The sequence below is a fragment of the Emydura macquarii genome, unplaced genomic scaffold (assembly GCF_026122565.2).
Source record: "Emydura macquarii macquarii isolate MOO-44397 ecotype Brisbane River unplaced genomic scaffold, CSIRO-AGI_Emac_v2 contig_3295, whole genome shotgun sequence".
Lineage (NCBI taxonomy): Eukaryota > Metazoa > Chordata > Testudines > Chelidae > Emydura > Emydura macquarii.
The window spans coordinates 904,651-932,564 of NW_027133432.1; the positions used below are offsets into that span (position 1 = coordinate 904,651).

General features: G+C 39.7%; 1 long non-coding RNA gene across 1 annotated transcript in view; it reads right to left on the reverse strand.

Moving 5' to 3' along the window:
* The window catches only part of LOC137143089 (uncharacterized), a 43,760-nt gene extending 16,311 nt beyond the window's left edge, over positions 1-27,449 (reverse strand). Inside the window, exons 1-2 of the long non-coding RNA XR_010917110.1 lie at positions 27,384-27,449; positions 17,201-17,288 (exon numbers count right to left, since the gene is read on the reverse strand). This is a non-coding gene — a long non-coding RNA (uncharacterized lncRNA). The remainder of the gene's footprint in view (positions 1-17,200; positions 17,289-27,383) is intronic.
* Positions 27,450-27,914: the final 465 nt, after the last annotated feature.

A 27,914-nucleotide genomic window follows, 5' to 3' on the forward strand; every position in this document is an offset into this window, starting at 1 on the left:
AGATCCTTTGTGGTGGGATTTTACCAGCAGTGTATAGCCAGGGAGGTAAGTGTCAGATAAGAAAAACTCCCCTATATATTATGCACTACTATTTACAATTGGTATCTCCAATCACTGAGGTACCACAGAGAGTGCACTCTTCTTCCCAAAAAGCATCCAACACACCTATGTTGCAAGTCTTTGTTTTGTGAAAAGCATGGACAAAGGATAAAATGTCTCCCTTCCATGTTTTCTGACATAATGCATAAAGTCTTTCCACACAGATAGTTGCCATGGCTTTGACTTTGAAGCAGGGGTCAGATGTCTTGTTTTACAGACCTCCAGTATGATCCATTTGATCCATCTTGAAACTGAAAACCCTTGAGCTTCTTGCTTTTGGCTGCTGGATTGTACAGCACTCTTCAACAAGTGTGGGTGTGTTCTACATGGATCTTGAGAACTCTGTGTCCATTTAGCAGATGGCAGAGACTGTCTAAGCAATGTAATAGTTTCAGAGAATAAATTCAGCATGGACTCTTGCATAAATATGTTCGACTTGGGAATTAAGGCCACATTAGTTCTGAGCACTACTTTCTCCTTGTGGAGATCTATGAACAGTACCTTGAGTCTGATATCCTTCTAACTGAAATCATGATTATTTGGAAAGTTACTTGGAAAAGTAGCCAGATTGATGTCTCAGGATTGTCGATACGGTAACAATGGGCAATCCTTCTCTAATGTAAGATGCCATCCCATATGGCTTGTGATGGTTATGAGCCATGACAGCACAGTTTAGAACAGGAAGTTGCACACTGGTGGTGGAATGTGTTTCCTGAAGCAAGAATACATGTGCTTTAAGGTTTGTAGCTAAGTTGGAAGCGGATATCCCTTTTCACCACTGATTTCCCCTCAATATTAAAATGCAGCATCTTCAGAACTGCCCCTAGTGCTAGAGTTTGTGGCACTGGTCCTGAAAGAGGTCCCATTGCAGAGTGGCTCTTTCAGGCTGAATGTCACTTACAAGTGTGGAACACACACTTCTGTTCTATTTTCATCCATTTTCATTTTATTTTGTGCTACTCACAAGGGAGACCCTGAGAAGGGAGTAGACAGGCCTGAGGGTTATGTCGTATGCATTAAAGGAGGATTGATTGTAGATTCCCGTTTCCACAATGAACTTCTGAATGTCTGGGTAAAGTGAGATTCATTCTCTTCCGACAGTTATGAACAGTATGGTGGATAAAGCTGCCACTTTCACTTTAAGGTCTAAGGTTTAATATCTGTGGTCAGATCTCTTGCAGGAATTTCAGGACATGTCTGTCCTTGGACTTAACTGAGACTACATTATAGACCTTATGCAACACCAAGATCATCAGGCAGGTCCAACAATGTCTGCTGTGGAACCATTTCTTTCTAGATGCTAGTCAGGTGATGAGCTTGCTAAGTCCCCCTTCATTTTATTGTTTTTCTTTCAAATACCATGCAGCTAGGGTCAGCTGGTAGCCATGATGCAGGATCAGACCTTATGAGAGAGTGCAAGTGAGCACAATTCCTGCAAGGAAGAAATAGGGGCAGTCAAGCTGCCAACTTCTTCAGGTGAGAACTAGGATCTCCACTGTCAGCAAAGGGCTATCAACATCACTCTCCTTCCTGATCTTCAGCATGGATGGATGTGCATACAAGAGTGTAGACAACTCTGGGAGGGAGCATCTTATTTTCTTTTGGTCCTGTCTTTTTTAGAAGAACCTGAGCATCTTATAGCTAAGTCAGTTGTTGCATTGCCAAGATTTGACTAAAAGTCTGACCACCTCATGGTGGAGACTCCATTTGGCTTGATCAATCACTTGTTTGAGCCAATCTTCCTTGATAACAAGCTTCCCTTTTACAGCGAAGGCATGAAACAATGAAAAATTGTCTGCTCAAGAGAACAGCTTTTTGCTGTAGAGTTGAAGTAGTAGTTCCTCCAGGTTTTTGATTTAGACCATGATAGCTCTGCTGTCCATCATTACTGGGACTCTGCTGTTATGCAGTGCGCGAACAGATATACTCCAAAGCCATTTCACACCCCTCTGAGTTCTGGCCAACTTAGATTGTCTACTCCAGTCTCTTGAATATGTTCCTGGTACAGATCTCCTTTTTCCAGGTTCTCTACAGCTGCTTAGATTGGCATCTGTTTTCACAGTCTGTGTGGCTTAGAAATCCTATGTCCTTGTCAGATACCTACTGTAGTTCATCCATCATATTAAGGATTTCATCACTTTCTGTGGTATTTCAGTCTGACAGTTAAGTTGGATAGTGAGCAAAGGTAACAAGAGGAGGACATTTTGAAGAGCTTTGTGTATGTCTATGCACAATAGCATCATTCCAAGGAGGACACCAGTGTTTGAACCAGGGATTCTGTGGAGTTCAGGCTCCCCATGGTTGTGAACTTCAGTTTTCATGTCCTTTCCTTTGAAAGGAAGACCTTGTTTTGCCTGATATTCATGTAATCCAAAGCCATAATTAACTGTTCTGTATTAATTTGGCTTTTGCACCGATTTATGACAAATCTATGGCTCCACAAATTGGATTGAACCCTGAGGTCAGCTAAACTTTTGTCCCATGAGTGAATTTTGATCAATAGAGAGCAGATGAGCATCCCTTCCTATTTAAGGGTTGCTACTAGTGCTACCAGCACTTTGGTAGGCAGTACTGGAGGGATGATATCCCACCCAGAGGGTGGGGCTGAAAGTAGTAGTAGGCTGAAAGATACTGCAACTGAAGCAGAAGAACAGGATGAGTTCTTCAGGAAAACTGGGGCACTCCCACTCAGCCACTGACTACCAGAGCTGGATCTGAGAATAGTTTTCCATGCATTATGGTATACATATATTGCATACATAACTAACCAGACAATGTATGGTGTGTGAATATTACATATACCTATATTTACTGTCAGTTTCTTCAGGTAGCTCACTGTACAGCTATGTCATTTGGCATTGAAATGACTTCAGTCATGACCTATCTGTAGTGCCATTGCAACACATAGATTAAGTGTAAAGCCATAGTCACATTCTAGTTTCGTGTTACATGAGAAATAAGTTTCCATGCACAACTCAATAAATATACTCAGTAGGGAAGAGTTCTTATTTTAAATCACATGTGGCACACAGTCCTGGAAATTCCATGTGTAATTTGGTACTTAGTTTTTTCCTACCTTTTTCTGATATGACTTGATAGTGATCCAGATTGGGTTTCCCCTACCAACACCCATCCTGAGGGAACTGTACTCAGTCAGACCACAGGAAACAGGAATTAATTCACACAAGTCCTATGGCCTTTATCATACAGGAAGCCAGAAGGGACTGTTCTGATCTAGTCTCTCTTTATGATCTATGAAAAACACTCCCAAGACTATGTATCTTAGCAACTTAAAGTGCTGGCTTTACCATTCAGCTTTCCACTGGAGGAGGAGGGTCTAGAGCAGGGGTGGCCAAACTGTTTGTGAGCTGCATGCGGCTCTTTTATAGTTAAAGTGGGGCTTGTGGAGCCCCTTACGCCCTTCCCCCTCATTCTCTGCCTATCAGACTGGGGTGAGGAGCTCGGTGTTTCTGTCCTGCAGAAGGGTAGTGGGGCTAGAGGATTCTGCCCAGCGGGAAGAGAGGAGGTCTTGAGGGGGAGAAGGGGGTCAGTAAGTTCAGCCACGCCCGGTCTAGAGGATATTAAGGATGCCTAAATTAAATGGGCGTCAGGATAGCAGTTAGGAGTTCAAAGCTGACTTTCAATAGAGGGACAGGGTAAAACAGTATCTGGCAGAAATCAGTGTGTTGAACACCTCCATCTCTCTGTGGTCTGAAGTGTTAATTTAGAAGAATAAATCTTCCTTCTACAATAGATGCCTTTAGAGAAAGAGTGTCCAATTGATGCAGCATTGAGGGCCACACTAGCAGCTTGCTATAGCTTTAGCGCTCTGTCATATCTGTTCGGGAAATGCAATACAATGAAGAAACAGGACCTGTACTAAGTTTCAAGCTATGTACTGTTTTTCTTGCTTTCTTTAGTCCTGTGTCCTTACGATAAATATCTAGAATGAAAGTGGGGAAAGTATCTCTTCTCATTTTGAAAAGCTCTTTTTATTCTTTTTTGCCTTTAACTTACCTTGCTTTCTTCCTGTCCTGATCTCCAATCTTGTCTATATCGGCTTTTCTCCCCTGAATTTTCCCATCATGAACACTGGTATAGCTCTACTACCAGCAAATGCTGATTTAGATGACAATGGTTAGAATAATGGTGGCTAGCCTACATTTGTGCTACCACCAGTACAGTGTCAACCATGGGAAATTTTAGGAGAAGAGACATCCTATATGTTGTTTCCACCTCTCTCTGGCTTTTCCACTGCCTACGTTCTGAGGCTGGACTCCCAGAAAAGTGTTTAAGTTCTGACTGCCCACAGGTCCTCTGTCTGTGGGCCCATTATACCTGCAGGTTTGCTGGACTCAGCCTTTAGCCCCACCAGTTATTCTCCAAGGCCAGAATAACAAAAAGCAGCTAGCTCTTTTGGTGCTATATAAAACAGTTTTACAAGATGACAAAATAAAAAAAAAAAAAAAAAAAACCAACAAGGAGATTTGATGTTCTTTGCTGTTTATTTAACAATTATCTGAATTACTCACATCTGTAACAGAATTCTTGCAGCCTGAACAGAGATTGCAAGCAAGGAAACTAACCAGTGTTTAAGTGTCTCTACAGCTGTGTGTGTTACACGTAAGTCATTTAATGTGAAGAATATTTTAAAGACATTCACTGTGTTTTCATGTGTAAACAACTGAGATAGTCTGTTTATATTCCAGGTCTACTGAAAAGAGAGAAGAGCTTTTGCTAAGGTTAAGTTTTGGCAGACTGCATCATCTCCATCAGTATTCTAGCTTGCCATATTGCATTTGGATTTTACTGAACATGCCTACTTTTTCAGTACGTCCAGGGAAGTAGAAACATTTGTTGCTGCAGAGAACTTGGTTTACTCTGAAGATTTGGAATTGTGCTCCAACAATGAATCAGAAACAGATAGATCAAATCAACCAATTCTCACCTCACTGTTCCATTGCCAATATCTTGAAGTGTTGGAGGTTACACAAATAAGTTAAACTATTTCAAAACTTGAGAGTTCAAACTAGACTATTCCATAATCTCTGATTAGGACAATTTTTTAAAAAACGTATGATTTTATATGGATATCTACAGCTTTCTTCAGAAACATGGCCCAGCTCAAGTAAGGGCCATTTTACCAGAACCGTATCTCACTGTTAGAAGCAGACAACAGTTATGACATCTTAAAAGAACAGGCTCAAGAGGCAGCCTCAAGAATGACTTCTGGAAACCCCAGAACATGGCCAAGATTTTCAAGAGTGACTCATGATTTTGGGTGCCCAACTGGAGACACCTTAAACAGGCCTGATTTTCAGAAAGCATTGAGCACCCAACCTCTGAAAAATTAGGAGCCTTTAAGAGGACTCTAATTGGATGCCCAGAATCACTAGTTATTTTTTAAGATCTTGGCCTATATTTTTAGTCCTAAGCTATTCAAGTCTCAATTTTCACCATCATACTCAAAAACAGTCAAACTGCTTTTGCTCAAAAAACTTTAAAAACAAACCTCATTTTCAGGCAGAGGTCAAACCACAAAACTTTAGCCTGACAGAGGAAAGTCATGAACAACTCAGAAATAGTAAGTTAGAGTCAAAATGTTTAAACAGCTTTACTGATATTGCTTGCTACTATGTTTTGGACTTGTTTTATCTCCCATGTTTGCCCATCTCATTTTTTAGACTTCATATTAGCTTGTTCTGCCTCATACTTATTTTTCTGTTTTGTGAATTAAGTCATTCCTTCTCACTCCAATCCTACTTCTTCTATCTCCTATGCTGCACGCTTAGTCTTTCATCCGCCATGGTCTTCCAACAATCCTGTCCCCCTCCCTCTTCCCCCCACCTTTTATTCATAGGAGTTGCTACATTGGATCAAAGCTATGGTCCACCTAGTCCTGTATCCTGTCCACGACAGTAGCCACTACCAAATGCTTTAGATTTGCTTAAACCCAGAAACATGAGGTTTTATATCCCTGATAAAACCTTTATTACAACAACTCTGGAAATTCTTGTTATGCATGTTAATATCCCATCTGTCTTTGAACCCTCAATCTCACCTTCCTCTTCAACTATTTTTCAACCCATTTAATATCACACAAAAGAAGAGTGGAGGACTGGGGAAAAAGTGACCTGCCACAGTTAAGAAGTGGGAGGATGAAATAAATTTAGGAAGAAGAAAATCTTAGAAAATTCTGTGCATTATTTTCTTTCTTGAAAAAAGGCACCTATGTAATCCTTGATAAGTGGCCCAGTAGGTCATGAAGTTTTATCCTTGTTGCTGCCAGTGCTTTAAATGTATGCTGGGTTTTATGGGAAGGCAACAGTGGAAGCCCCTCAGAAGCATTCAGGGGTCAAAACTGACAGCATACATACACATTCCACTGGGAGGAATGGAAAGCTCACATTTCTAGTATTTCCCAGATTAAGGTAGACAGTATTGCATTAATTCACATTTGGAAGGGTTTTGTTTGTTAAACGTACAGAAAATGATGAGCAAACTCATCCACTTGTCAAGGAAAGACAAGCTCAGTACATTTGTCAAGCTCCAAAGTAATGTAATCTGTTCATCACTTACCATGCCTTCCCTTGCAATTCTGTAGAGTCATACCCATTAAAGGGAATCTTAAGGGCTACTACTAACACTATAACATTAACTGCCCAGCTCAGTATAGTTACAAAGAATGACAAACTTACTGATTTCTTCAAACTATAATTGCTTTTTTGTATGTTTGATGGCTATATATGAATTATGACATGGTTGTAAACCTACATTACTACTACTGTAAAATCTTGAAATCCTAAAAAAAAGTGTGGTATATTTTACATTTCAATGTTTAGCGCCTAACATTTATTTCTATATACTTATTCACTCCTATAAATCTTAAATCACATCAGATATGCAAGGAAGCTTTACAATTACATAATTTCCATTAATTAAGATAGTTCATGCTATAAAATCCTTTATATGTCAGAATTTTTTTTTTTAATCACTAATACACTCCAGCCCCTGTATTATGCTGCTGGTACACTAATAAGTTACCTTGTTCCAGAGGAACAGAAAGTATTATACTGTTCTTCATGTAGCAAACTAGATGTACCAGATAATTTAAAAAAAATATCATGTTAATGATGCAATGAATTCCTAGCAGCAACTTCAGGTGTATATGGAAAGTTTATATTTATTACTGTAACTAATATCTCAGTCATAATTCTACAACCTTGAAGTTGGTATATACAATTTTAACAGATTAAATGGATTAACATTATAAAAAAATTAAATGAGCATAGGAGTTTATAAAATACTGTAATAGCTTTGCTGCCATTTTTTATAATTTGTGCTTTACCTTTCCTGTTTTACAAAAGGAGGTTAGACAGCTCCCCTTACAATGGCAGCCTGCACTGAAAAATGCAACCATCATTTCCGTATAACTGAAATTCTGGCTAGAAGTTACTAATTCCAGTCTCGTGTTACATGGAAGGCAATAGCAGCAGAAAATGGAAAAAGATCTACCACAAAATACAAATTGAAAACTATGTCTAGGAATGATATACTTAGGACTAGATGTGATTAGCATTAGGGGTGGTATGGAGATACAGCCATTGCTTCAGGATCTCAGAGAGGAGCTTCAAATTATGGGCCAGAGCACACCAACCTCAATCTTACTGCCCCCCCCCGGTGATACATTGCACTTCCCCTTTTCTCCCAGGTGTGCACAAAGGAAACAAGTACAAAGACAGCAAGTGTGGCTGGCCCTCGTGTGGGCCATGCAAGAGATTGGGGGGAGGAAGGGGAAGAAATCTCTAAATGCCAGCCAAAATCTGATCCTTAGAGATCAGAGTCATTTTCTTTGAGTTTTTCTCCTTTTGCATAATAAAGGCAACTTTTGCTTCTGTAATTTAAACTCTAAGAGAGCAGAATAAAGGAGAATGCCCAGATACAAACTCCTCTTTATAGCCACTCCTGGAAATTGAATAGCTTCCCTAGCAAATTCCTCCCCTTCCACACACACTCATGCCTTACCAAATGAGCAGCCCAGGGCTCACAGTCAGTGTCTTTTTTTTTTTTTTTTTTTTTTTATTAGCAATATCATTGAAGTGCATGTTTAGTAAGATGCCCCCATAAAAGTTTTCAAAAACAGCTGCAAGGAAGAGATGGATCACAACATTTTTAATTTTCTGAAGGGAATTTAAGTTTGTGTAATATACTATGGATAATAGAAATTACTAGCTATACAAGAAGTTTGAATTTATGCAAGAGTGTGTTATGCTTACTATTTAACTCAAGAGATTTTCAATTAAAGGAAGTTACCTTAATACTGAAACTAAAGAAACGCCTACAATCATCATCTGAAAAGCCACTAACTAAATGCAACGTGTAGGGTTTTCTCCCCATACCCTTCGTCAGTTTAAATAATTAAACTGTGTAAAACATTAGGAAGTCAGAAATGTGTGCCTTAGTTTTGATATTATATATTGATAAAAGGAAAGACCCTAACCCTAGATTTCACTCATCTTAATCTATAAAATATTGTTTATGGAGAAAAAAGCCTACTCAGTCCACACTCTGAGAGCTATACCTTGAGAAAAATCTGATCTGTGTTCCATAACTACACAATTAATTTCTAGACAGCGTATGTCTGTTTTTTATACTTTAGCATATTGTGTGTTTTGTTTTAATATGCAAAGTACATATTTTAGTTCTATAAGATCTAGTCCTCACATCACTAAGAGATTGAAAAATTACTGAGTTTAGTAGTCAATAGATAAAAACAGTTAAAATGTTTATCTAACCATTTTGTTTTAGTGAGGCTTGAGATAGGATAAGAGTTCAGTACTGAAAGCTTGCCTTTCATTCAATCAACTGTATTCTCTTCATAGCAAGTGCACATGTAGTCCGGAACATAATGCCATTTCTGGCAGTTGCCCAGTCATTTTACAGATCATTTCCACAAAGGACAGTCATGGACTCATGGTTAAGTGGTGCTGGTTCATTTTTCTAACAGTATGCAAGACTCTGAGGGGTCAACTCCAGGAGTCCTTAGATACAATACCCATGACTTTAATAGGAGTTATTGGATACCCAGCTTTTCTGAAAAATCAGGCCATTTCTTTAGGTGCCTTAAAAAAAAAAAAAAGGCTTGCAGAGTCTAACTTTAGGCACCCAGTCCTGGAAATCATTGTCTATGTGTCTAGTTTAATAACACTTTCTTGCTGGTAGACATAGTAACAGGATTTTAGGTGACTGAAGGGATGACAGGTATTATGGAGCCTCTACTGAGCTAAAAAAATGTCTTTCCACAATTCACATTTGTACATAGTAAAATTAGAGATTAAGGAATTCAACCCCAACATATTACTTCATTTTCCCAGAGGAAGTGAGCTTTTAGTTTTGAGACAGTATGAAATCCAGGAAAAGAATATCCTGCCAAAGCACAATCATCATCAATATGTAAACCTTCACAGGTACTACTTAATGCTCATAATATTAAATACTTTGACTTTATAGGGTTTTTTCCCAGTTGCCCAGTCTTCTTCAAATATAGTAAAACTTCCAGATGAACAGGGTATGTTATGCTTATTCTTATTAGAAAGTGCTGATTAAGCATGTCAAATCTTCATAATCTAATTGTAAAATCACATATGCATTCTCTGAAATGTCAGCAAGCTCAGCCTGAAACATGGCCAGAGTGCAATACCATCTGCTTAAGAATCCACCAGTACCATGCATTTTGAGCTCTACCTCCAAGCCAACATACTGGTGGGCTTCAATTAACATGGAGTTAAATTTGCTCACACATTTCCTCTCCTCTGTGCTGATCACAGCACTCAGACAAGCTGTAGGGATACAGTAACTGTAAGAGGCTGCTGCTTTCTTGCTGAAGAGTAATGGCAGAGGTAGGGACAATCCTCCCTCTCTTTCATGAATGGTGGAAGCAATCTTCAGTTTCACTTTCTTCCTTCAGCCAGTCGAAGGGCACAGACTTGGTTGTGATTTTACTAAAAACCTCTCTTGTCCTGTTCAAATTTGGCTTTAGAACACCTTTTAAGCCTCTCACCACCAGCAGGTGTTCTAGCTCTTTAAGGAGTTACTGAATTCTAGGGTCAGGGCAAGAGGTACACGTGGTATTCCCACATTGGTTTGAAAAGCAAGCCATAACCCATACTGGATCTGCCCTCGGCATCCTGTAACCAGTCTCCTCATTTCCTTTAGCATCATTCACCCATCCCCGCCCTGACATCTCTCTCTCACCACTTCTTTCAGGATCTCCAATTCCACAATGCTTTAGCTCACCATCACTCCCAGGTCCTCCCTACCCAGGACCCCTACATGGGGTGGGGGGCAAGGCTATACTTTATCGGGGCTCGTCCCGGGCTGCAACCCCCATTACCATGAGGAAAAAAATGTTCATGGCTCATGAGACTGTATGTATGGGATGAGGGATTGTGGTATATGTGCAGGAGGGGGCCCATGTTACAAGTTTGTACTGGGCCTGAAAAAAAAAATAAGAGTAGGGGCAGGGCCCAAGCATAATCTACAGACACCCCCATTCCATTCTCCTCTCCACCATCCTACCAATCTTCAATCTAGGCTCACCTCCCACATCTGCAATGTCTGTCCTTACTCCCTCGCTGCCAAATAACTTTTTAGGAAGTCTCATGACCCATAGACTCCCTCCACTACAAATTAGTCCTCTCCTTCTTCAGTACTGCCTTTCTACTCTGACCGACTCCCATGCCCATAATCCCAATGATTTATTCATCACATTTGACTCTCTCCTAGAACGCACGCACACACACTCTACAAGGATCTTCCTGACTGATGGAATCCAGACTTCTCTTTTGAAAGCCTAGTCCCACAGCCTCCCCAATCACTCTCTTTCCTTCTCTTCTGCTGTCACTAATACTGCTGTCTGTCTAGATTTCTCCTCTAACTCCTCTGCCTACCCCTATAACCCCAACCCTGAGGCAGGACCAAGTAAAACTAAACCATCCCTGACAGCTGTTTGTCTAACCTGTTCTTATAAACCTCTAATGATGGAGATTCCACAACCTCCCATGGAAGTTTATTCCAGTGCTTAACTACCCTGATAGTTAGAAAATTTTTCCTAATATCTAACCTAAATCGCCCGTTACAGATTAAGTCCGTTACTTCTTGCTCTACCTTCGGTGGACATGGAGAACAATTGAACACAGTCCTCTTTACACAAGTCTTCAAATATGTTAAGGGCTGATCAGGTTCCTCTTCAATCTTTTCTTAAGACTAAACATGGGTTTTTCCCCCCCTCTTTTTCAAACCTTTCCTCATAGGTCAGATTTTCTAAACCTTTCAGCATTTTTGTTGCTCCCCTCTGGATTCTCTCCAATTTGTCTGCATCTTTCCTAAAGTTCCGCACCCAAAACACCACAAGGTTTCACTCTGCTCAGCACTGGTGAGAATTTCCTCCTACATCTCAGAACGATATGTCCCAACTGCAGCATGTTGTGGGCTCCTATTCAATTTGTGATCCACATCAGCATTATTACTGCCTAACCTCCCTCCCCACCCCATTCTGGCTTGTGTTTCTTCCCCATTGTTGTTCATATTGTGTTAAGCATCTGATCACAGTTAATCTTGGAGTGAAGACTGAAACAAAACTGGCATGAAAAACCTCAGTCTTCTTGGTGTTGTCCGTTATTAGCTCTGTTTACGTTTTCCTTCATTTTTTTTCTTGCATCAAAAGTATTTATAGAGCCTCTTCTGGTCTTGTCTGTCCCTTGCTAGGTGCAACTCGTTTTGTGCCTTAGCCTTTCTGCACTTTTTTTTGGATTCATCCTTAGCAACACTTCCATGTTTCCACTTTTAGTAGGATTCCTTCATTTTCAGGTCATTGAAAAGTCTACAAACTATTGAACTGAGTTTCTCTCCTCCAACTGTCTCCTGAATTCTCTCCAACCCAGATTCTCACTTCTCCACTTAACACTGCTCCCACAAAAGGTCTCCAACAACCTCTTCTTGCAAATCTCAAGGCTTCTACTCCATCATCGTTGTTATTGTCCTTAATCTCTTGCCTGCTTTAGACATCACTGATCACAGACTCCTTTTTAAAATCTTTTTGTATCCCTCCCTGCTCCTCACCATACTTCCAGCTCAGTACTTAATTTGTGCCAGGGCCGAGTCCTGGCACTTCTAGGCTGGGCAGTTCATACCCCAGCACCTCTGGGCTTGCTGCATCAGTTATGAAAGTTAAAATCTGCTTGAGCCCTGGCATTTTTCATTACAAATTAAGCACTGTCCCAACCTCTGAGACTGTCTACATCTGATTCTCCTATTTCTCTGGTTATTTCTTCAGCATTTTTTTAATGGACTCTCCTCCCCCCCCCCACTTGCACGATCTGTGGGGTCCCTTGGGGCTTAGTCCCACTTTCTCTCATATAAATGCTGAGTTAATTTATGTAATGTGTTCTTATGGTTACCCTCATTCACTCTCCTTCATCCAATTGAGTGTGAAGCCCACTTGTTGCAGTGTGTCTTAAAATTAGCTTGTTAGGTCTGTCCTGAAGAGCCTCTCTCTTACAGTGTGTTGTACAGCTCCCAGTACAATGTACAGCACTGATCCTCAATGAAACCTCCAAGCACTACTGAAATATAAAGTAAAACAAATGAACAGCAAGCCTGCAAATCTACCTTAAAGCTGTTTGCTAAAGCATGGATTTAGTGAAATTGTGTCAAATATACATCATACTTCCTTGACCTCATAGATATGGGTTTGAATAAGTATGTCAATATAAGTATGGTGTCCAGGAATATTAACTCTTTTATAACACAGAGCTATAATAGGGTTCAAATGTCTCCTTGGTCATTTATTTTGTATACAAGTATGTAAGGAAATATATTAAACATGTACATATTGTTCTGAGAAAGGACACTGACAAATGGAAGACGCATTAACACAGAACTACATTTATCTAAACATATTTAACAGATATATTTTGATTAATTAAAATTGCTAGGAAAAGCACTTAAATGCTAAATTTTAAGATGAGATAATGAGCTTTTGATCCAGTTTTTTCTTCCCTTTCCTCCCTATCATGAAGTTATAACTTATAACCCCAATTCTGCAAATTTTTTTGTGCAGCTGAACCCTGGAGTTTTATGCAAACACAGGGATCCACAAGCATAGAGAAGTTCACAGGATCAGGGCCTATAATTGTCTTACAAAAGCCAAACTGGCTTTAAGAGTCCATTTAACGTTGACTTGTTTGTTTGTTTTTGGGGACGGGCAAGAAATATCATTAGAATTTTTTTTTTTTAAATACTTAAACATTTGAGACAGCATAGTATAGGAGTCACAAAAACTAATCCAATGAAATGTTGCTGTTTTCCCTGTATTTTGTTGAAAATGTTGATCCCCTCCAAGAATGTTGAGTTTTGAATTCTTATTTTATTGCTACAGTTGGTATATTTCTCCCTTCCCAAGTCTTGCAAGCTTCAGTTATAGTTTCCTAAAAGGTTTCATCTAAAATTCTATATGAACTATCAAAGGTAAGCTAAATACACAGATTCCTCTTATAAATTTTAGTGTGGCCTGATATATGAGCCATACAGTATAAACATTTAGACACATGAAACCTACTTTTAGCTTAACACTTAAAGTTGTGTGAGTAGTTTTCTAAATCAGAGATCTACTTTCACTATAATAGTTCAGTGTCTCAGGAATTCCTATTTCATCCCTCTAAGATTTTATCCATTTACATTTCACATTCTTTCCAAAACACAATTAACTATTACTAGATATTTAATATAGAGATATTACAAGAAACATTAAGTCAAACATTTCCACTCTTGCTGTTTTAATTCCATATCTCTGAAACAAACAAAAACCTAGCAGGCTACAAGTTTTCAAAGACTACTCTACCTAGGTGTCAAACATTTCTTGACGTCTGTGGCAGTTGGCAGCTGCAAACATCCGACTGAAAGCCCCATCTGCTGCTTCACAGCTTCCAGTCGAGGATGTTTACAGTCGCTCACTGTCAACAGCAATACACATTCCTTAGCTGCTTACTTTACATTACTAACCTACAGGCGAATCCAAGCAGGTTGGTTGAGAAGATTGATACAACCTCTCTCCATGTTGCTATATTGCTACATGGCAATGTATAGATGGCTTGTTTTTATACATTTTTATTAATAAAATAACCGATGACTTCTAGGTTAAACAGTTCCAAACATATAGGTATATTTAATACTCAAATGTTACATAATTTACATATTTCTGTTTTACATGTGGTATACAATGATGGTAAAGATTTATGGAAGTAGTGATTGCTCTGTTGCAACTTACTTTTGTCTCCAAGACACTAACAGAACAGTCGCGGTGGTGTTTATTATTGTATTAATAGGCAATCCACTAAATTCAGCAACAAATATAGTGAAGGATCTTTTGTTATCTACTGAAATAGAAGGTCTAATTTAATACTGTTTTAATGCAATGATGGGATTTGACTTTCTTCTTTTCTGAAAAGAGGAGTGGCGGAAGCTATGTGATCTTAAAATTAACTTATCCAACCTTTGCTCCCAAATGAAACTGTAGAAGAAAAATGGGAAAGGAGGGGGGTCTGAAAATGTTAACTTGGTTTACATAAGCTTTTACAAAGTTTAAGTGGGTAATAAACACTTAACTTGCAAGTGGTTATCCAAAACAATTAATTAGTAATCAGAATTACAGCATTTACCACAAAACAAAACACAATGAGTCTCAGTGGCGCAGTTTTTCTTCATCCTGACTGCTGTTTTCTTACAAAGATAATGAAGGGGGAAATTGACGATTAAGAACTTGACTATTTTTCCAAATCAATTCAGAACGATAAGTGATTTTCCTTCAAACTTGCCTTAAAATGAAGTTATCACATGGTAGTTTATGGAAAGATTATAGCTATTTGAAATGCAAAATAATCTGTGGTGAATTTACAAAAACTCAAATGTGAAGAATCCTCATAAATCACTATTTCAAAACACAGGGGTTATATTTTCTATACTAAGGTTAAGAAAGTTAATCTTCTAGGCAGCAGGTGAAAACAAGCCCAATTATGTTGGGGTCTTTCCCTTTATTCACTACCAACTTTGAGCTATTAAACCTTGCTAGGGAACCACATTTTCTCAATGGGTCAAGTCACTAAGGGAACAATGCAAACTTTATTAGTGCTGTGGCAATTCTACATTCCAGGAATTCTTAGCACTTGGCATCCGTATGACTACTCCAGAGGAGAGAGATTGATCCGCTCTCTACATAGCAGTATGACTGAGACTAACTTTATGAAATTCTCACCAAGATGCCCACTTCAGTGAGTTACAGACAGAATTACTTAATAAATCCCTTTGTAGAGTATATACAGCAAAACAAAGGTTAAGAAAATATTTCGATTATGGACTCTTGAAATTGAACACTCCTGTTTCTATTCTGGAATCTTACATCTTATAAAATGAAATCCAAGCAGGAAACAAGCAACACCATACAAGATAATGCACACTGAATGCAGAACTAGATATAATTCAGCGATAGCAGAGGGCAAAGATTTCAGTTTAATTATATCTTGTCACAAACTGAAGATTAATAAATTTACAGATGAAAGGCTAATCTAATATCTACAATTCATTAAAAGAAAAAAGTGGGGAGACAGAGAGACTAACAAGATCTTAGTTGTTTGAATTCATTAGATGAAGGACACGGTGTCAGCAAGAATACACTATATCATTTTCCTCATGTATGGTTTCCTTTCAGCTATTGCAAGACATCAAACAGATCATATCTATATGAAAGTCAAAGCAAGGTCACATGTGAAATGCTAGACAGTTTTACCAGTAAGGTAAGGCTCATTTATATAAGACAATTGAAGATTAGTTGTTTCTACTATATGGTGATTTTACAATTTATTTTGTACACAATTTGTGTGAAGTAATGCATTCAGCAGAATAATCTAACATTTAAAGAAAAGGTCTTAAAGACGGAAATATGAGGTAATTAAAGCTTATTTTTATGTATTAGTGGTATAGTTGCAGATATTTTGAACGACCATGACTGAGAAATTAAACAGTATTCCAACAGGTTAATACACTTTTGGGGTGGTCTTCATAAACTGTTCACATCTTGGCATGATAATATGGAAAGTTCAGTGGGAGTGTAGCTGACATAAGCCAATTGAGTTTTTCACAGAATGTCAAACAAAAATTATATGAATTATCTGGTGAAGGAGGTACAGAAGGGCAAGAGAGAACCAGTGTAAGCTACACCAAATAGTCACTTAAACTAATGCTAAAATTGAAAGTTAGCTGGGCAACTAAAATGACTCCACTGTTCCACCACCTCAAATGCAGATAGAATGACACCGGCAAGCGCACAAAGGTAAATTAAAGTCATTCAGTGATATTAATCTAACATCAAAATGCTAACAAAATTAATGAAATACAAACCAAAATATGGGGAACTTACAAGACCCATGATAAAAAGTCACTCCTTAGCATGCTGCAATCCATTCCCCATCTGCACACAATCTACTAATTACAACTTATCTGGGCAGAGACTTCGTTCTCATATTTAACATTGATTCAAAGTTCTTCATCCTTCCATTTCTATCACTGAGTACAGGAAGGGATAAGTGAGAAGTTATGACTTAATTTGGCCTTCACTTTTTTATGAGATATTGCACTAAAAGCTGCATTTGTTGTTGATATCTCAGAGTTGGGGGTATAAAAGTTGTTTGTGCCTGTTCTGAAATGCCTTGGACTCAATATTTTAGAGATGTGGGTTGATATATAGATTCCCATGCATTGAGCAAACATGAGTACAGTTGCAGACAATCAGGTGAAATTCAGCACAATATTTTCCATCTCACTTTGGTAAAGCGATAGTTCAGATATCTTAACAGGAAAGATTTATCCGTTTCTCAAAACATAGCTTGAACAGCACTTAGTGCACTATATCAGACCTCTCCCCATATTGTCTGATGTAAGTTTAATCTTTTTATGTGGTATATTTAGGTGAATGAATAATATACTGAGTTATATACCAGTCTTTTAACAATAAGGAAATCTTTGGGGAAAAAAAAACCCAGGAACTTACTCGTTGGGCCCAATTCTTCCTATTTCAACTTCCATTATAATTTATGTTGGCTGCACACTCAATCACGGAACACCAGACTGCATGATTCCTGGAAATACAAGACATGAACTATATTATATATTTACAAAAAGTTAGTTGAATGGATTATTGTAATTGCAAAAGCTCAGTTAGCATTTAATATCACCTGGCTCCCATTATCAAAATTGTTTTCAAGAAGCAAATTAAAACAAAGTTGAGTCAAATAGTTGGACTGGAGAGCAAGTGTCACTCTATTGTTCTACGTTTTAGAAAACACTAGGAAAATTACTTATTGGCTGATAATGGTTGTCAGAAACTGACCCCTCTGGCCTCCTTCAGCAGGTGTTGAAAAAGGTTTAATAGCTTGTGTAGAAACAGTTTTTGGCACCATTAGCTTACCAAACCCCATCGGCCACAGGACTAGAGAAATCAAAATGCCACACAGATCTAGTACCAATACGTGCTACGAAAACCTATCAATTCTTAAATATTTTTAGGAAATTTATACATAAAATTTTCCTATCCACTCAAGAGTTTTCCAGGTAAACTCAATCTCTATGATCTCTGACAGAAGTATCCACAAGAAAGTGGAAGCAATTTTCATGTGATAATGGGAACTAACAAGTTGCTGTGGATATAGTTTAAAGTTGCACACACAGCTGTTGGATCATATCTTCAGTTCTTCTGGTGGAACTATTACAAAGAAAGAACAATTACTGAAATGCCAGTATTGCATGTCTCGCATACCTTTTTCTGTACATAGACTATAGATAGATACAGGTTTCCCAGATTTCCCATCTGCCCCAGAAACTTACAGTCTTATGCTTGGAAATCAGTCTACACTGTAAGCTAGAGGTGCTATTCCCCTACCTGTGTACACATACTCATGGTAGCTCTCATCGAGCCAGCACAAGTATAAACAGCAGCATTGTTGCCAGCAATTATGCCGAGTACATACCCACCAGTTTTAGACTCACATGTAGCTCTGCTGCCGCCAAGAGCACTACCACACAGTTACATCGCTACTTATACTTGAACTAGCTCGATGAGAAGTGCTGTGAGTACGTGTACATGAGATGGGGAATCACACCCCTCGCTTGCACCATAGAGATAGCCAAAGACTGAACAGAGAAGCAGTGAGGAAAAAGTTTAGGCACTGCAGTTACATATATTAAGTCTCTCATTTTAGACAAGTTTATTCCTTTTCCACAATAACCTAATTTGTACTTTTATTAATGTAAATTATTTACATCAGAAGCACTAGCCATGAGACTGAAGTTACGGAAAATAATTTAGAGAATTGAACTCACTTCATTTTAAGCTTCCCTTTCTATTTTTCTTACATCCGTCCTTTTGGGTCTTCAGCCCACAGTATCCCACATTTGGGCTTCAGCCAGCTGAGAGGCATAATCAGGGCTGGAAAAACCCCACTGGCCCACAACAAATAGAAAGCTTTCCCAATATAATTTGCTGTAGAAACTAAGCTTTGATTTTTGAAGAATTAAGTTTCTAGCTTTCATGGTTGAGAAAAAAGCCTTCCAAATGCAAACCTGGGACAAACGGATGCAATGCTTTATTACTAAAGCTTGCTGACAGGTAGTTCCAGAGCTTTTGCCACTGCTCATAGCTGTCCCTGGCTGCAATGAGTGAAAACTGATCACTCAATTCTCAGAGCTGTTTTTCCAACTTTCTGTAAGCAGCATTCAAAGTGACAAGAATCAAGTCAATTTCACTCTACTGCTGACTGAGACAGCTTGGAGCAGCAGCAAGAGGAGGCAAATCCAAAGAAACATATAGTTGAGGAAGGTTAGAGTAGCAGAGATACACATCTCTATTGCAGCAACAAGGAATAAAGTTGGGCAGGAATCAGTTTTCACATCCTGTGAAAGTTTTCACAATTTCAAAACGTTTTTGCATCCCAAATCAGATGAAGAGCTGAAATCTCAAATTTTCCACACACTGAAAAGCCAAAAAAATATGGTTCAGATCAACTGAAACATGGTGATAATTTCTACACATTTTGTTTTGATTTTAACCTCTGTTTCAAACTTGAAGTTATTCGATAGTGTAAAAGAGTATAAAAGTCATTCCTAACCAAAAAACCAGAACTTTATATTTCTGGTTTAACCAGGGGGTTGGACTAGATGACCTCCTGAGGTCCCTTCCAACCCTAATCTCCTATGATTCTATTTCAAGTATCAAAATAATTTTCAAAAACTTTCAAAAAGAAATTTGTCAAAACCAATCCTTTCGCATGAAAGATTTCATTTCAGTGAATTGGCATTTTTCTGTTGTGAAAAAGTTTTATCCAAAAATTCCTGACCAGCTCTAATCAGGAAGCTGGGAAAGGAGTAAAGTAGTGGAGAAGTCCCACCAACTGTAGGAACAGCTGAGAAGCTCTGAAGTGGGAGTGGGAGAAACCAGGGTGGGGCAGAGTGGAATACTGCTTATTTTTTTTAAAAGCCATAGAAGAGGCAGAGATAGCTGCTTCAAGTTTCAAACACCCACTAGCTAGAGTTTCATACAAAAGATGGAGCCACTCAAGCTGGGTGCAGGATCTGTGGTCAGAAGAATCCCAGCATTCTTCTGTACAGGAATTTGTCCTTAGGGAGTGGATCACCTGATCTTTCATTGCCATTTCTGGTTAGTAAGTTTATTCTATGGTTATCAGGTGTCATGTCAAAATTTTGAGGTCCTATGTCTGGGTTCATGAATATACACATACGAGGGAGGAACTAATGGGATAAGGTAGAACAGAGAAGTATAGGGGCGGGGTTGGGGGGGGGGGGGGGGGCAGGAGAAAGTTTTAGGAGAAGACCACAGCAGAGAGAACGTGATATAGGGACAAAGAATAAAAGAAAGGTTATAGAAGGAAAGAAGAAAAAGGAGAAACAAGACAGCTTAGGATGATCCACTGTGAACATACTGTAAAACAAAAGCAAAAGAAATGCACTAAGTAGGACCTGTTACATAGCACTGAAATATATTTTACAAATTTCACCAATATTCAGTGAATCACAAAAGATTAGGGATGGAAGGGACCTCAGGAGGGCATCTAGTCCAACCCCCTGCTCAAAGCAGGGGGTTAATTCAGTGAATATGATACACACTTTTTGCAAAGCACAGCCAGCTCTAGGTGATCAAGTACTATACAGAAAATTGGTCTGAAATTTATTCAATAAATATTTTTCTGCCATTTCACCAGTCCCATCAGTAATTTAAAATTAAATATTAATAGTGATTGACACAAACAGTATACAATTGTTTTATTCTTCTAAGTTTCAGGGATGGGAGTTAGGTGCAGATATTTTTCACTCTGGCAGGAATGTATCAGGTGATTATTTCAAGCCCTAGGCTAAATATTGGTTAAATATTGAAATTCCTAGTGTAGAAGAAAACGGAGGCCTAAGGCTCCTTTACACCACTTTGCAAGAGAAGATGATGATGATAGGGCACTAACTTATGTTAGGGGAGACGTTGGTGCAAGCCATTGTTCGACTAGCCTTCCTATGTGCTGGTGGACAAGTCACTTGAGGAAGTGAAAGACAGAAGCCTATCTTCAAACTGCAGATAGTGCATCCCCTATCTCACAGGGCTGTTAGGAGGATAAATACCTTAAAGATTGTGAAGTGCTCAGATACTCCAGTAATGGGAGCTATTAAGTACATAAGATAAGAGCTTTTAATTAGGCAAAAGGCAGCCCCTAAGTATACCCCTTGAAAGATGGGCTCCCTAGATGGCATAAAGCTGCAATGATGTCAGCCCTTGCATAGTAGCATTCCAGGGCAGGGAGTAGGCAATCCCAGAGTACTCTGTGCTCTAACTAGTTTTGGCTTCCCACTACTTGGAGACCGCTCTAATTTGCATCAAGGAGCAGGCAGGCCCTGTTACCCCCACACCCCCATGAAGAGAGAGAACACGAAGTGGTGTAAAGCACCTTTGTCTCTCCACTGCCACTCTTCCCTTGCAGAAAGAGAACAGGGAAACCTACACACCCGGGAACAATTAGCTAAAATCACAACAGGGTCTATTGAGCCTCAAATAATTAGATGTTGATCAGCACACTTCCACTCTTACTGTACAGAGATCTTTTAGTCAAGATCTTAACAAGCAGAGATCTGTGGGGATTTCACAGATCCCCTGGCACTTTTGTAAGTGTGTGAGAGTTTTGAACTAATGACTTTAGTCAAAAAGTTTTCCCAGTAAAAAGTTGAGCAATGTATTAGCTTGTTGCTAACTTCACACCCATGGTATTTGAGTACCAGTTTGTACCAGATGTAATAGGAAATGTTGGGCGCTGCACTGAGTAGGCAATTAAACTATTTTCTGGGTGTTCAGCACACATTAAAATCACTAACACCGCATATTAAAGTGATTTTCTAAGAGGCTTGTTTATACAGAAGTTAATAGCTAAAATACGGGAACATTTTTGTCCTTAAAGAAGCACAAGTCTTAGTAATGAACTCTATCATCAGAGTGAGGTATTCACTGCAGGCCATACCTGCTTGAATTCTTGCCCTCAGTTGATTTATGAAGGATTCCCTCTCCTGGGGTATCAATATTGCATTCAGGTGAGCAGGATGAAGAGGAGACCATTAACACCTGTATGTTTCCATGGTTGGTAATTAAATACTGTGACCCAGGAGACAAACTGTGACATTTACTGCCAGGGTCATGGACCTGAAACCCTGTTAATGTTATACCCTTAAGTTTCTATTACCTCCAGTGCAATGACTGATTAAAGAGTTACTTCTTATAACTAAAAATGTAACTGAGCTCATATGACAGATATTTTTTAAAATGCACCAGTTAAAAGATTCCCATTAGATCAGCCACATTAGGAAAAGGGGGTTAGCTATTTAAACAAGCCACAGTTAGGGCTAACGTGTCCTATGTGCACTAGTTAGTATGCAATTCTCATTTCCCCAGTACCCACACATTGGAACTTTAAACAAGGAAATGGGGAGTGAAAATGTCAAGTGAGTCCCAATTATTCACCATGTTCTTTGCCAGTCATTGGAGGTCAGAATTATCTGGTTTATTTCCTCTCTTCCTGTACTAGTTACAACTTCTGTGACACAGCACTTCAAAAAAATATCCTCTTAATACTTCAGATATTTTCTTCCTACTCTCTGAATGCCCAATGTAAACACAAGATCAACTACTACACAGTTTAGATCTAGTCTAGTAACGTGATAACGAGCTAGGAAGAATGGCATAAGAACTGTGTTTTGTTGTTGAACAGCAGAACAATTGCTAAATGATTAGAGCTGGGAAAGGGGAGTGGGGCCAAGAGACCCATGTTCTTTTCCCGACTTTGCCACTAAGTTAATATTATAACAGTATAGAAGGGGCCCTTTGAGCTCTAAATGCCATACCAATGCATAAGAAGTGTGGAGATTTCCAAAGCCAATTAAGGGATGTGGCCTCACTTTGAAATTGTGTGGCGGACTGTCCTAGTAGGCCTTGAAAACCTTGACCCTGTTCCCTTCACCAAAGTACTTACCATCTATCTATGGCCCTCATCATCAGTAGTATCTGAGCACCTAAGATTATTAATGGATTTATCCTCGAAATACTTCCCTCTATCACTGGGGTATCACCTCCATTTTACTACATGGTACACACAGGGTAGGGTAAGTGACATGCCCAAAGTCACAAAGGAAATCTGTGGCTGAAACAGGAACTGAACCCAGGTTTCCTGAGTCCAAGTCAATAATGTAAAAGTGTTTCCAGATCCTTAGTTGAAAGGTGTTTTAACTGCAAAAAATTTAAGAAGCTAATGAAACCCTTTTCTAAGGTAGCTGTTAGTTAATACCTACCGGTAAGTAATTATAGAGGATTTTCTTCATTAAGGGCTTGCTTAAGTCAGGATTAGAGGGGCGTGAATTCTAGAGAGGAGTTTGTTAGTTTCATCTAATGTCCAAAAGGTACCTCACAAAATCACCCCATGATATTATCTCCTCACAATTGCAGTCAGAGGCTTTGATAGTAAATGATTAATAAAGATTTGTTAGACACGCAATCAATGTAGGCCTGATTGGTGTTTTTGTTTTTTAAAAACTGAAAGAGGGCACTAAGATATATTCACTTCCATTTTGAGGAAATACCTCAGAATCAGTCATGTCTTTATCACGTGCATCTCTCGCAAGTCTCCTGTCATTTGCATGGAAAGAACACTACCTTCAGGAAAAATGTGGTATATATTGCCATTTCCCATCTTGTACTATAAACTTTTTAACCCAGGCAGAGCATGAGGTCTCAGGAATTATTTTTAAACCATTCATTCAACAGGAGGCCCTTATGAGAAATATGAATTTACTCCAACTATACAACCTTATATAATTCAGTTAAATTTATATTAGTTCGTGGCCTGATACTACAGTCCTTACTCTGGCAAAGCTCACATTTGTCTCAGAGTGAGGACTGCAGGATCATCCTCTTTAGCGGTATTTGTATAATCCAGGAATACTACAAAATGAAAGTATATCAGCTACAGAATATACAGAGAATCTCAGCTCATCTTTCTATAGACACCAACATGAATAGACTAAGTTACTTAGGGTTCTTATCTTATTTCATTAACTTCACACAAAATACAGACACATGATTGTAAATTCACTAAAATAAAACTGAGTGAAGTAGGCAGGGGGTCTGCCTGCATCCATGTAGTAGCAGGATGAAGACTTAAGAGCTTGAACAACCATTTCCAATTTTGCATTGTACGCATTTTGTTCAGAGTTGAGGGTTTTAGGATTTGCTTTTTTCAGTGTGAAGAAAATAGTTTAGAAATCCAAACAACCATCATTCTCTTTTGAAGCCCAATCTTTTTAAGTAAAGTCATATGTTAAAATAACTAATCAATTAATTTGCAATGGTAGTGTCCAAGAGACGAAGGGCTATTGCTATTAGGAATTACAGGTATTAGATTTCATACTATGCCTTTTAATAGTTAGTGCTTTCCTTACTTTCTATAAAGAAAGCTTACTTGTAAAACCAATACACAAGAAAACAAATTTAGTTCTAATCTACAAAGTACACAAAAATCCCAGAAATGCTAAAATACACAGCAGGAGATATTACCTCAATTACACATCTGGCCTTTAATGTAACTAGTTAATCCTTGGTTAGTTCCTTCACTAGTGGCCTCTCAGTAATATTGCTATTTTGAGTATACATACAGTTTTTGATTAAAATAGTCCTGTGACTACAAGCCATAATGCAGGTAGTGTAGTTTTTATCTCATATATAAAACTATTAGCATTTAGATCCAAGGTTTTTGCCAAACCAACCTTTTATATTCAGAATGTTAGTATTAAGACAACTAGACTTTACTTTAACAAGAGGCTAACAAAGGACCATGAAGAAAATATTGAAGCCCTGCATTTTAAATTTGTACTAGACAAATATAACCTTCAAACTCTTCAAGGTTACCTTTCTCTATTTGAAAATGCTTCAGGAAAGAGAAAAATGCAGTTTTAGGAGACAAGAATTTCCATTACTCTCTTAACTAGAGGCCACACCCTACACAACAATTATTGACATGAAAGTATTTTGATTCAAAACTCTACAACAAGTAACCAGCCTGAGGCAAAGTAAAACTTTCTCATTTTCAGAGAAGAAAAGAAACTCTTATTCAATAAGTAGCAATTATGCTGTAGAATTTATATGCTGAGCACGACTGAATGTAAGAACACCAGAGCAGTCAACCATAGCTTTAGCGCTGAGTATGATTAACAGAATGAACTTTAAAAGGTCAATTAAATGTCAACACATTTTAAAGAGATATTCTTCTTAAGTATGGTCAATGTGTAATGGCAACCGCTAAATCAGTAATGTCATCTTTACATTTAAATTCTACACACCCTAAATATATGTATGCACATATAGGATAGATAACTATTTTCTATAGATTAATTAGTATTTACATTGTTGGCTTTAATGAAACTAAGCTGTCTTTTATTACTTGTGTTTAATCAAGTACACTGAGGCACCCTTTCTTCATTTCATTCTAACCCTCAAGGGAAAGAGGGTTTGTTTCACAGGATGAAAGCCTAATAATTTACTACATTAGAATGAAGAGATTTTCTGAGAACACAATTGAGTACCTTAGGTGGCTGTAACTCTCTTGAAGAACGTAACTTTTTCAAGAGTTTGGCAAAGAGACTGAACAAAATGATTTTAAAAGATCACATATGTATTTTATTTTGCCTTTTCACTCACTTGTCTTCACAGGTAAGTTTTTTAGTGGCTAGAGATTCTGGGTACATCTTAAAGCCTGATTTTGAGTGGATCAGTGTTCAGGACTTTCTGAAAATCATGCCTCTTTAATGGTAACTCAAGTTGGATACCCAAAATCACCAGTCGTTTTTGAAGGGAAAAAAAAAATGTAGGCCTTTATATATTTATACAAGGCCAAGCACAATGGGACACAAATCTTGATTAGAGTATCAGGAAACTACTGTAACAACAACAACCATATCAGTAACAGTTCTCATCAGCAAGACCTTCAAAATAAGTTAATATATATTAAAGCATTTTATGGGTGAGAAGGGAGGACAAAAAGAACAGATGGGGGGGGGGGGGGGGCGGCATAATGCAGAGTCGCTTTTTCTGTAATTAAACAGTTTTCTGCAATGGTACTTGATAGAACTACATACTGATGCATTACACATTCCACTACAGGCACATTTTAACTCTTAATATGAATAACAGGTTTTAAAGTTGCTACACATATTAATATGAGGAAAAAAGAAAATGCTCCAGAGGACTTGAGAACAGTCAAGATTAGTTTACATGGTCAATCACATGACAGCAATTTTTAAGTTTGAAGTAAATATTTACAAGTGGAATTAATTTGAAAGTTTAAGAAAATACTTTCTAGTGTTAGAGATCTGATGCAGTTTATACTGAGGCTTTTTTGCACACTGATGCTGCCTGTGTGTGTCCATTATCATAACATTTAAAAAAAAAACACTAACTTTTCATAGTTTTAAATGAGGTATGGGGAGAATATTTTTCCTCTGGATAGTTATTTACACAAACTGACATCTGTTAAGACCCTATGTTACTATGGTATGTCAGAGGATTAAAGTCACTGATAGTGTTACTAAAAATGTGACCAAACTTAAAATTATGTGAAGTACACAAACACTAGCCACAATTAAAGTTACAAAAACACAAATATGCTGGTGTCAAGCTATCCTAAAGAATGAAATTATGCAATCATTTGAAGCACCTCTTCAAATGGTTTTCAAGCCTTCATTAAACTCAGACACCAGCTAATGATATAGTTATGTTGATGCTTCCCGCAGCGACACTGGAGTTCAAAATATAGCTGCTATATGTAATTTCTTTCTACCTGTGCCACTTTTCGTTCCTGCCAGAAAGGTATACAAGGTATACAAGCCCAGGGCTAGGGACAAAAAGCAGGCGAGAGTGGGTAAAAGTACCAATCGCTGCACCTGCAGATCTCACTCCAGCTGCGTCCCGTACAATACACTTGCGGGTGGCTTGTCACAGCTTGGGGCAGCAGATAAGACCCAGCAGACAGGTTGCTCCTACCTCTGCGAGCCTGTTCCCGCGTCGCTCACCTTTGGGGTTCACCCCCGCTGCGCTGCCAGGCGGGACTCTCTTTGACAGCTGCAGAGAGGGGGCAGGCGGGGAAGTGGCCCGGCCCGCCGGCAGCCCAGAGTCCCGATCGGGAGGCGGGGAGAGTGTCCGAGCCCGAGCCCCAGCCGCACTTCCCACAAGTTGCGAACAGCCGGTGGGAAAGTTGGTTCCCAAGCGCAGCTGCTGCTTCCCCGGCTGCAGTTTCGCCACCCCCGGGAAACGCCTCTCAGGGCGCGTCCCAGCGCGGGCGGGATTGGTGCCTGCTCCCGGCCGGGGCGCGCCTGCCTCTCCTCCCCGCCCCGAGCAGGGGCACACCCGGGGCAGGTCCCTGCAGAGGAGCGAGCAGCGTCCCCTCTCCCTTCCCTAGCCGGGCCAGCTCCCAGGCTGCAGCCCGAGCCCCCGGCAAAGTTCCCGGCTCCGGCAAAGTTCTCCCAGGCAGCCGGGCCCCCGGAGGGCTGCTCCGCTTCGGGGCGCACTGCGGCGCGCCCAGCACCGGCCCCGCTCCCCGGCACGGAGCGAGGGCAGGGGGAGCGAGAGCCCAGAGGCCACTTACCGGAGACACCGACTAGGGCGTGCGGGGAGCCCTGGGAAAACAACCCTCCTCCCCCGGGAGCTGGGCCAGAATGAGCTGGGCATTGTCCTCTCTCTCCCCGGAGCGTCCTTCGGGCGGGGGAGCGCAGCTGCCGTCCGCTCAGACTCCTCCTTCCCTCGCCATGTTCTTTGTGTTTCTCGCTTTTCTTTGGCCATTTCCCCTGACAGCGGCGGGCCCGTCAGCTCCAGAGCCCCGGCAGTAGCGAGAGGCGGGGCTGAGCCGCAGAGGCACAACAGCTGCCCGAGCTGCAGGTGACCGGGCATGACTCCACTCCCCCGCCCCCCATCAATAAACCAAAGGGGGTTCCGTCCCCCACCCCATCCCGGCTCCTCCAATTAGCTCAGGGGGAAGGGGGCAAGCCCGGCCAATGAAACGCCAGCAAGCCCAGAGAGTCCCATAAGGATGAGCCAATCGAGGGGCGAGGGGAGGCTGCAGATCCGCCCCCTCACAGCTCCATTCCGAAATAAACCAGCTGTGGCAGATGTGCAGGGG